Source organism: Ovis canadensis, chromosome 1, assembly GCF_042477335.2.
Source record: "Ovis canadensis isolate MfBH-ARS-UI-01 breed Bighorn chromosome 1, ARS-UI_OviCan_v2, whole genome shotgun sequence".
Taxonomy (NCBI): Eukaryota; Metazoa; Chordata; class Mammalia; order Artiodactyla; family Bovidae; genus Ovis; species Ovis canadensis.
The window spans coordinates 247,854,191-247,863,466 of record NC_091245.1 but is presented as its reverse complement, the minus strand read 5'-3'; the positions used below and the strand labels follow the sequence as shown (position 1 = coordinate 247,863,466).

Sequence of the window (9,276 nt, the reverse complement as noted above, 5' to 3'; positions counted from 1 at the left end):
AGCTTGTTTGTTTGTACTTGTGTCAACTGAACTAGCCACTAATAAATCTACAGAATGATCTTTCAGAGTTGAAAAGCAGTCAGTCACATTCCATAATTCTTTAAAAAAGAAAGGGTTTCATTGATGTCAGGTAATGTTGGTCGGAGTAACAAGCTATTCTTGCTAGCCATGTTGAAATTCAATAATTAAAAGTTGGACCTTTTCTCCTGAATCACTTTCCACCTCTGTACCATTTGCTCCTAGGGCATCATAGCAGAACAATAAGACTCTAAGAAATTTATCTATTAAATCAATTATCTTTGTGGGAGGGGTAAGCTATAATTACTTGCCTTACAGTAGACTAATAATAATGTACTTTTAAAATTTACATATTTCTTGTGGAACCTGAAACAAAATGATACAAATGAGTTTATTTAAAAACAGAAATAGACTCAGAGACATAGAAAACAAAGTTACAGTTACCAAAAAGGGAAAGTGGGGAGGGTAAATTAGGAACTTGATAACAGATACCCACACTGCTATGTATAAAATAAATAAACAATAAAGACCTACTGTATAGCACAGGGAACTATATTTAATATCTTGTAATAACCTATAATGGAAAAGAATCTGAAAAAGAATATATATTATGTATACACGAAAGTGAAATTCACTCAGTCATGTCTGACTCTTTGTGACCTCCATTGACTAAGCAATCCGTGGAATTCTCCAGGCCAGAATACTGGAGTAGGGAGCATTTCCCTTTTCCAGGGGATCTTCCCAACCCAGGGATTGAACCCAGGTCTCCCACATTGCAGGCAGATTCTTTACCAGCTGAGTCACAAGTATAGCTGAATCACTTTGCTGTATATCTGAAACATTGTAAATCAATTATACTTCAATTAAAAAATAAAAATAAAATGTACATATTTCTATAAAATATAATTGTTGCTGTGTGTGCTTAGTAGTGTCCGACTCTTGCAAACCCATAGACTGTCAGTTGTATAGACTGCCTGCCAGGCTCCTCTGTCTATGGGATTCTCCAGGCAAGAATACTGGAGTGGGTTGCCATTTCCTTCTTTAGGGGATCTTCCTGACCCAGGAATCGAACCTGGGTCTCCTGCATTGCAGGCAGACTCTTTACTGACTGAGCTATGAGGGAAGCCCATAAAATATAATTAATGTATATTATATTCTAGATTAAAAATCCAACTTTCTGGTATGTGTTGTATGACTATTTACATTTTACACATGAGTGTATGCATTGATCCTTCACTTTATAAGGTAGATATTGTTATCTTAATTTAATAAACAAGGAAGCTGAAACTCAGTACAGAGAAGCTTCTCAAGTTAGGTCAAACATTTAGAGAGTGGCAGGGCTTGTAATGAAATCCAAGCCTTACTCACTCCTCAGTCTGGGGTTTTTCCACTGGCTAAGATGCCTTCTTTGATAGTTTTCATATAACTTAGTACATACACAGGTTAAAACTTAAGGTCCACACAAGAAATGAAGAGGGGAGGAGATAAATTTTATTGAGGCTTCTTTACTATATCACTGTCTTATCTCAAATATTATAAAGTTGAAAGTAGCAATTTCTGTAGAATTTAACTAGAGTTACAGAGATACTCCTCATATCCTCAGTTTTACTTTCTGTGGTTCCAGTTAATCCTTGTCAATCACAGTTTGAAAATACTAAATGACAAATTCCCAAAGTAAACAATTTGTAAGTTTTAAATGGTACCCATTTTTTTTCGAGAGTGATGAAATCTTGCGCCATCCCACTCCATCCCACCTGATTCCAGCCCTTTGTTCAGTGTTCCCATCAGTTAGTCACTTAGAGGCTGTCTGGGTTATCAGGTCAGCTGTTGCAGTTTCTCAGTGCTGGTGTTCAAATAACCCTTCCTTATCGATAATAATGGCCCCAAAGCACAAGAGTAGTGATGCTGGTATCAGATATGCCAAAGGGGAGCTGTAAAATGATTTCTCGAAGTGAAAAGGCAAAAGTTTCTGACTTAATAAGGAAAGAAAAAAAATCGTATGCTGAGATTGCTGAAATCTATGGTAAGAGCAATTCTCCATGAAATTGTGGAAAGGAGGAAAAAGAAATTGGTACTAGTTTTGCTGTTGTGCTTTAAACTGCAGAAGTTATGGCACAGGCATCTGTGATAAGTGCTTAGTGGAGATAGAAAAGACATTAAATTGGGACAAGGTAACTGGAAGGACAAGTGGGATTCACATAACTTTTTGGCTTCCAAGTGGCTCAGTGGTAAAGTACCTGCCTGCCAATGCAAGAGACGCAGGAGACATAGGCTGGATCCCTATGTTGGGAAGATCCCCTGGAGAAGGGATGGCTACCCATTCCATTATTCTTGCCTGGAGAATTCCATGGACAGAGAGCCTGGTGGGCTACAGTCCATGGGGTTGCAAAGAGTCAGACCTGACTGAGTGACTGAGCACATTCACATAACTTTATCACAGTATATAATTATTTTGTTTTATTATTAGTTAGTATTGTTAATTTCTTTCTGTGCCTAAACAGTAAACATTATCAAAGGGATGTATATATAGAAAAAGCAGTGTTTTTACAGTTTGGTACTATCTGTGGTTTCAGGCATCTACTGGTGTTTTTGGAACACATCCCCTGTGAATAATACTATATTAGCAAACTTTTATTACATAAACATGCCAGTTAGAGCAGTTAATGTGTACACAATTGAAGTGATTACATTTTGGTAAACTTTTGTTAAAAGAACTAACCATATTTTTTTTCTTCCAGTTGTCTGAACAATTTGGGTAAGTATTTATCTCTTCCTTTAATAATTTACTATATTACAATCGACTAACAAGTCTTTAAATTCATATCAACAGAAGTATTTCCCAAGAATTTGCAAGTATGTGGAGTTAAACAGAATTACTACATAATGAAATTTAAGGATATTCTTTGGAGTTTGTTAAAAGGAAGCTGTTTCATAAGTCAGAAAACCTCTTTACATGTATAATACTCTATCCAAAAAATTATGTTTTTGAAACAAATATTGCCCTTTTTGTGAGAGAGACAGCTTTAAGATTACAAGTTACTAGTAAATTCAGCTGCAGTAAATTGTTAATATTTATAATTCTGACATATTTAAATGATAGCAGATAAGTACAGTAGCAAAAAAGACCCCTGGGTACCCATTAATATAGTTGAAGTACTTATTGAAACACTCCCAGATCCCATTTCCCTTCTTCATTTTTAAGAAGTGACCTCCATCGTGAATCTTGTATTTATCATTCTCAAGTACATTTTCACACTTTATTCCATTTATACACATGTATATACTCTTCCCCCACCCCCCAATAGACTCCTAGGTAATCCTTAAAGTGTTACATTTTGAAAGCTTGTGTAGATAGTACTAGATTTTACATTACATTTTTAAGATGCATCTGTTTTGATACATATTGCCTTATACATGATCTAGAGATCATTCATTTTAGCATTATGTAATATGGTATTGAATGAATATTAAATATACCTCATGTAAAGAATCCATTCTCCTTGACATGTATGAGGTTGTTTCTAATTTTCACACTGACAAATAATGCTACTGTGGTACTTCCTTATGTTTCTTGCTCATAAGTAGGGGAGTTTCTCTAGTTCCAAGAATGGGACTGATGGTTTGAAATGCATCTTCAACTTTCCCTAAACAACAGCAGGTTTTTGCAGATGCATCCTGCTTCTTCCCCCTGTGTGTGCGCTGTGTGTGTATATTGTGTGTGCTGCCTGCATAGCGACATTTCTTCGGGTTCCTATTTGTGCATGTGGGGTTCCAATTGGGCAGATGAGGAGGCCATTGCTTGTGCATCTGCCTCCGTGTCTGAGTGGGAGGGGTGGGTATTAAGGAGCAGTATGTGGAGAAGGCTGGATGTGGCTACAGGAGTGAAGAGCTAGAAGGCTGAAGGACCCTCTGGTCACTGTAGTGTCCTCTGTCTTCTTCCTCATTCCATGTTCCCCTCTCAGGTCTTTTCCAGGCGGCAGTACCCAATGGAGCCTCCACTGTTATCTCTGAGGCCCTGGATCTAAGGGATAGGGACAAACTGCAAAACAATGGTGTTCTGAAGGCAATGGACCACATCAACATTGCCACCGTCTTCACCCTCATCAGCTTGTGTCCCTCTGGGATGGGACTTGAGAAGCTGGACAACCTGATGTTGAACTTGGATGAGACTGAGGACAAGTCCAAGTTTGTGGGCAAAGCCACCTTGGATGTGTCCTTGGCCATGTGCAAAGCAGGGGCAGCTGAACAGGAATTGCCCCTTCACCACCACATTGCTCAGCTGGTCAAGAACTCCGATCTCATCCTGCCTGTGCCTTCAACATGATCAGTGGTGGCTCTCATGCTGGGAACAAGCTGACCACACAGGAGTTTAGATCCTCACCAGGGGTTTTCATTCCAATCCCAAAGAAAGGCAATGCCAAAGAATGCTCAAACTACCGCACAATTGCACTCATCTCACACACTAGGAAAGTAATGCTCAAAATTCTCCAAGCCAGCCTTCAGCAATACGTGAATCGTGAACTTCCAAATGTTCAAGCTGGTTTTAGAAAAGGCAGAGCAACCAGAGATCAAACTGTCAACATCTGCTGGATCATGGAAAAGGCAAGAGAGTTCCAGAAAAACATCTATTTCTGCTTTTTTGACTATGCCAAAGCCTTTGACTGTGTGGATCACAATAAACTGTGGAAAATTCTGAAAGAGATGGGAATACCAGACCACCTGACCTGCCTCTTGAGAAACCTATATGCAGGTCAGGAAGCAACAGTAGGAACTGGACATGGAACAACAGGCTGGTTCCAAATAAGAAAAGGAGTATGTCAAGGCTGTATATTGTCACCCTGCTTATTTAACTTCTATGCAGAGTATATCATGAGAAACGCTGGGCTGGAGGAAGCAGAAGCTGGAATCAAGACTGCCGGGAGAAATATCAATAACCTCAGATATGCAGATGACACCAGCTGTATGGCAGAAAGTGAAGAGGAGCTAAAAAGCCTCTTGATGAAAGTGAAAGTGGAGAGTGAAAAAGTTGGCTTAAAGCTCAACATTCAAAAAACTAAGATCATGGCATCTGGTCCCATCACTTCATGGCAAATAGATGGGGAAACAGTGGAAACAGTGTCAGAATTTTTTTTTTTTTTGGCTCCAAAATCACTGCAGATGGTGATTGCAGCCATGAAATTAAAAGACACTTATTCCTTGGAAGGAAAGTTATGACCAACCTAGAGAGCATATTCAAAAGCAGAGACATTACTCTGCCAAGAAAGGTCCAGATGTCTAGTTAAGGCTATGGTTTTTCCTGTGGTCATGTATGGATGTGAGAGTTGGACTGTGAAGAAAGCTGAGCACCGATGAATTGATGCTTTTGAACTGTGGTGTTGGAGAAGACTCTTGAGAGTCCCTTGGACGGCAAGGAGATCCAACCAGTCCATTCTGAAGGAGATCAGCCCTGGGATTTCTTTGGAGGGAATGATGATGAAGCTGAAGCTCCAGTACTTTGGCCACCTCATGTGAAGAGTTGACTCATTGGAAAAGACTCTGATGCTGGGAGGGATTGGGGGCAGGAGGAGAAGGGGACAACAGAGGATGAGATGGCTGGATGGCATCACCGACTTGATGGACGTGACTTTGATTGAACTCTGGGAGTTGGTAATGGACAGGGAGGCCTGGCATGCTGCAATTCATGGGTCTCAAAGAGTCAGACACGACTGAGTGACTGAACTGAACTGAACTGATGGGCACTGAGAGCTTTCAGGATGTCATGCGACTCAAAGTGGAGGTCTGTCACACACTCATCTAGGAATAGCATGGCAAAGATGCCACAAATGTGCGAGATAAGCATGGCTTTGCCCCCTGAATTCTAGAGATCAGAAGCTTCCAATCAAAGCCTTGGAGCTGGTAAATGCAGCCATTGACAAGGCTGGCTACACAGAAAAGATTGTTATCAGCATGAATGTTGCCACCTCAGAGTTTTATCATGGTAGCAGATATCACTTTAAGACTTTAAGTCTTACTGATACATCACTGGGGACCAGGACTTTGTTAGGGCCTATCTTGTTGTCTCCCTTGAGGCTGAAGTTGAGGCAGATCAGTTTGATCACCAAAGCCATCCAAGTGTGCAAACCCAGGAGAATGGCTGAGGGTCATGATGAGTCACCATTTGGAAGAGATTGAAGACATGTTCATTGCCAACATGGTGGGGGAACTATTCACAGGCCAGATCAATCCTGGCACCTGGTGCACCTGGCTAAGTACAATCTGTTCATGAATGAGAATCACAGAAGAGCTGGGGCATGAAGCTCGATTTCCAGGACATACTGTCTGCAGTCCCAGCATACTGTGATCCTTCTACCTGACCAGAGACTTGGAACCCCTGGCTCATCCTCCTGGAACTTCCTCTTTTCGATCCTGCTTGCAATTTCATTCCAGACACCCAGGCTGCCCTGTTGCACTGCTCATTGGCTGCTTCAGCCCCTACTGCCTCCCCTTTCCACTCTCTGGGCTCAGGTTGCATGGAATGCAGGACCTGCGCAGTGCTGAATGAAGGCAGGTCCTGTCTGTGTGCACCGGCCTGACCTAAGATTATGTATGTGTTTGGTGGTGGTAGTTTAGTCGCTAAATTGTGTCCAACTCTTGCAACCCTGTGGACTGCCAGGCTCCTCTGTCCATGGGATTCTCCAGGCAAGAATATGGGATTGGGTTGCCATTTCCTTTTCCAAATAAATGTATGTTTTTATTTATTTTTTATTCATCCTGTTAGTTAATAAATCACTTTCCCATAACTCCAGGGGACAGTGTGTCTGTGTTTCTTGTGACTATAGATTACTAGATGGCTTGACGTGGGGATCTTGCTGAAATGGGAAGAGTAACAGAAAGGGGCCACGATGATGGTTCCTGTGTGTGTTGAAAGCCTTCACTGCAACCTAGGTCAGTCCAGAGGTGGAGATATGTGCCTGGGGGCTCTACCCTTGTCCCACTTTTCCCGATCCTAGCTTTCCTGTTCTTCCTCTCCATCTATCTATCTATCATCTATATTAGGAGGGAAGTCCTGGTGGTGTACGGTAAAGAATCTGCCTGTAATTTAGGAAACACAGGTTTGATCCCTATGTTGAGAAAATCCCCTGGAGGAGGGCATGACAACCCTCTCCAGTATTCTTGTCTGGAAAATCCCATGCACAGAGGAGGCTGGTGGGTTACAGTCCATTGGGGCCACAAAGAATTGGACACGACTGAGTGACTCAAAACCAGAACTATTTTAGGAGGCGATCTCCTCCCTTAAGTGGGAACGGGGTTGCCTGGAACAAAGGCCACATTTCCCTGCTGCATTTGCTGCTGAGGGTGGACATTTCATTAAACTCCAGCAAAATATATGTAAATAAATGTGTTCTGTGAGACTTTGAGGAGTGTCTTTCAATGAGGAGGTCATGCCCCACTTCCCCTTTTTCTCCTTCCTGTTGGCTGCGATAAGATCATGGTGATCGAAGCATTAGGCAATACTTTAAAATCCTGTTTAAATGCACTATAAGCATTCTTTGAGTCTTGATATTATGAAATGGAGTTTGGGGCCAGTTTGGCAAAATCAAACAAACACCGTTAAGTTCTCCTCTGATTTCTCTTTTAAATTATAGCTGCTTTCTTTCGAGAAAAACCTGAAACCTTAACATTAAGATAACCCTTCTCATTCATTTTTAAACAGAAGCTACTGAATTTGATGTACTATTATTTACTTCATATTTTTGAATCTGTGCTCACAAGAGAAACAGATATCAATTTTCTTTTGTTGTACTCTTACTATCCAGTTGTGCCCACTAGGTTATACTGGCATTCCAAAATGAGTCAGGTAGCTCCCTCACTTTTTCTCATCACTGAGGCAATTTCTGTAAGATTTATACTATTAGTTACTTGAAGTTTTAGTAAGACTGCCGAGGTAATTTCCTATAATTGTCTAAGCCTGTCTTTAGGTGGGGGAAACTTTTGCTTTCTAATTTGATTTCTTTAGTGGTTATTATTTCATCTCAGCTTTCCTACTTTCTACCCTCTTCACCTGTCATGTTAGTGTTTCTCTGACTCATTGAGTCTGTCCTGACTTTCCTGATGTTCCTGGCCTCATTAGCCATACAATTGATCTCTATGTGGAATTTCAAAATGCATTTCGCTTGATTTTTTTGTTGCTGCCTCTCAGCTTGGGAGGAAATAGGACAAAACAGGACACTTTCCTTCCCCTTCCCATCTGGTCTCTTTTGTTGTTGTTCACTCGCTAAGTTGTGTCTGACTCTTTGTGACCCCGGGGACTGTAGCACACCAGGCCTCCCAGTCCCTCACCATCTCCTGGAGTTCATCCAAGTTCATGTCCATTGAACTGGTGATGCCATCCAACCATCTCATCCTTTGCTGCCCTCTTCTCCTTTTGCCTTCAATCTTTCCTAGCATCAGGGTCTTTTCCAATGAGTTGGCTGTTCGAATCAGGTGGCCAAAGTATTGGAGCTTCAGCTTCAGCATCAGTCATTCCAGTGAGTATTCAGGGTTGATTTCCCTTAGAATTGACTGGTTTGATCTCCTTACTGGTATCTTTAGTCTCTCCAAAATTGGTGTTCCACAGTTGGCAGATACAGGTAGTTTTTTTGCTGCAGACTAGACCAGTTATTTTGGACTTTGCTCTGGGTCCTAGATACTTTAAAACATGTGTGTGGGTGTGTGAGTGTGTGTGTGTGAGGGGGTGTCCTGGTGGCATTTCCTTTTTCTTCTAACCTGACCTTCCTTCCCTCAGGGTCTCCACTTCTATGCCGCAAACATCCCTGTCCTTTTCCACTTATCTAAAAATACCCCTTATCAAAGGAAAATATCTGGCAATTTGGAGCATCTCTCTCTTATTTTCCTTTATTTAGTGAATCTTGTTGTATTGAGTATGGGAAAGGAGAATTTTCAGTTCAACGGATAGGGGATATTGTTTCTCCAATTTAACTTTTCCTTTCGATGGTCCCTCATCAGGAGTCATGAATCAAGGGCTCTTTTTTTTTTTTTTTGTCTTTATAGTAGAATTTTACTGAGGGAGGCAGAAGGATAATGTGGAAAGAATTATAACCTTGGTTTTATCCTTTCCTGTTTTTCTTTCTTTAAAAAAATTTTTTTTGAGTATAGTTGATTTACAATGCTGTGTTAATTTCTGCTGTACAGCAAAGTGAATCAGTTATATGCAAATATATATATATATATGTGTGTGTGTGTGTGTGTGTGTGTGTACACACACACACACTTTTTAAG

At 40.9% G+C, this 9,276-nt stretch overlaps 1 pseudogene; it reads left to right on the top strand.

Annotated features, from left to right (window-relative positions):
• The first annotated feature begins 1,956 nt into the window (after positions 1–1,956).
• Positions 1,957–6,189, top strand: LOC138444115 (gamma-enolase-like; annotated as a pseudogene).
• The last annotated feature ends 3,087 nt before the right edge of the window (positions 6,190–9,276 follow it).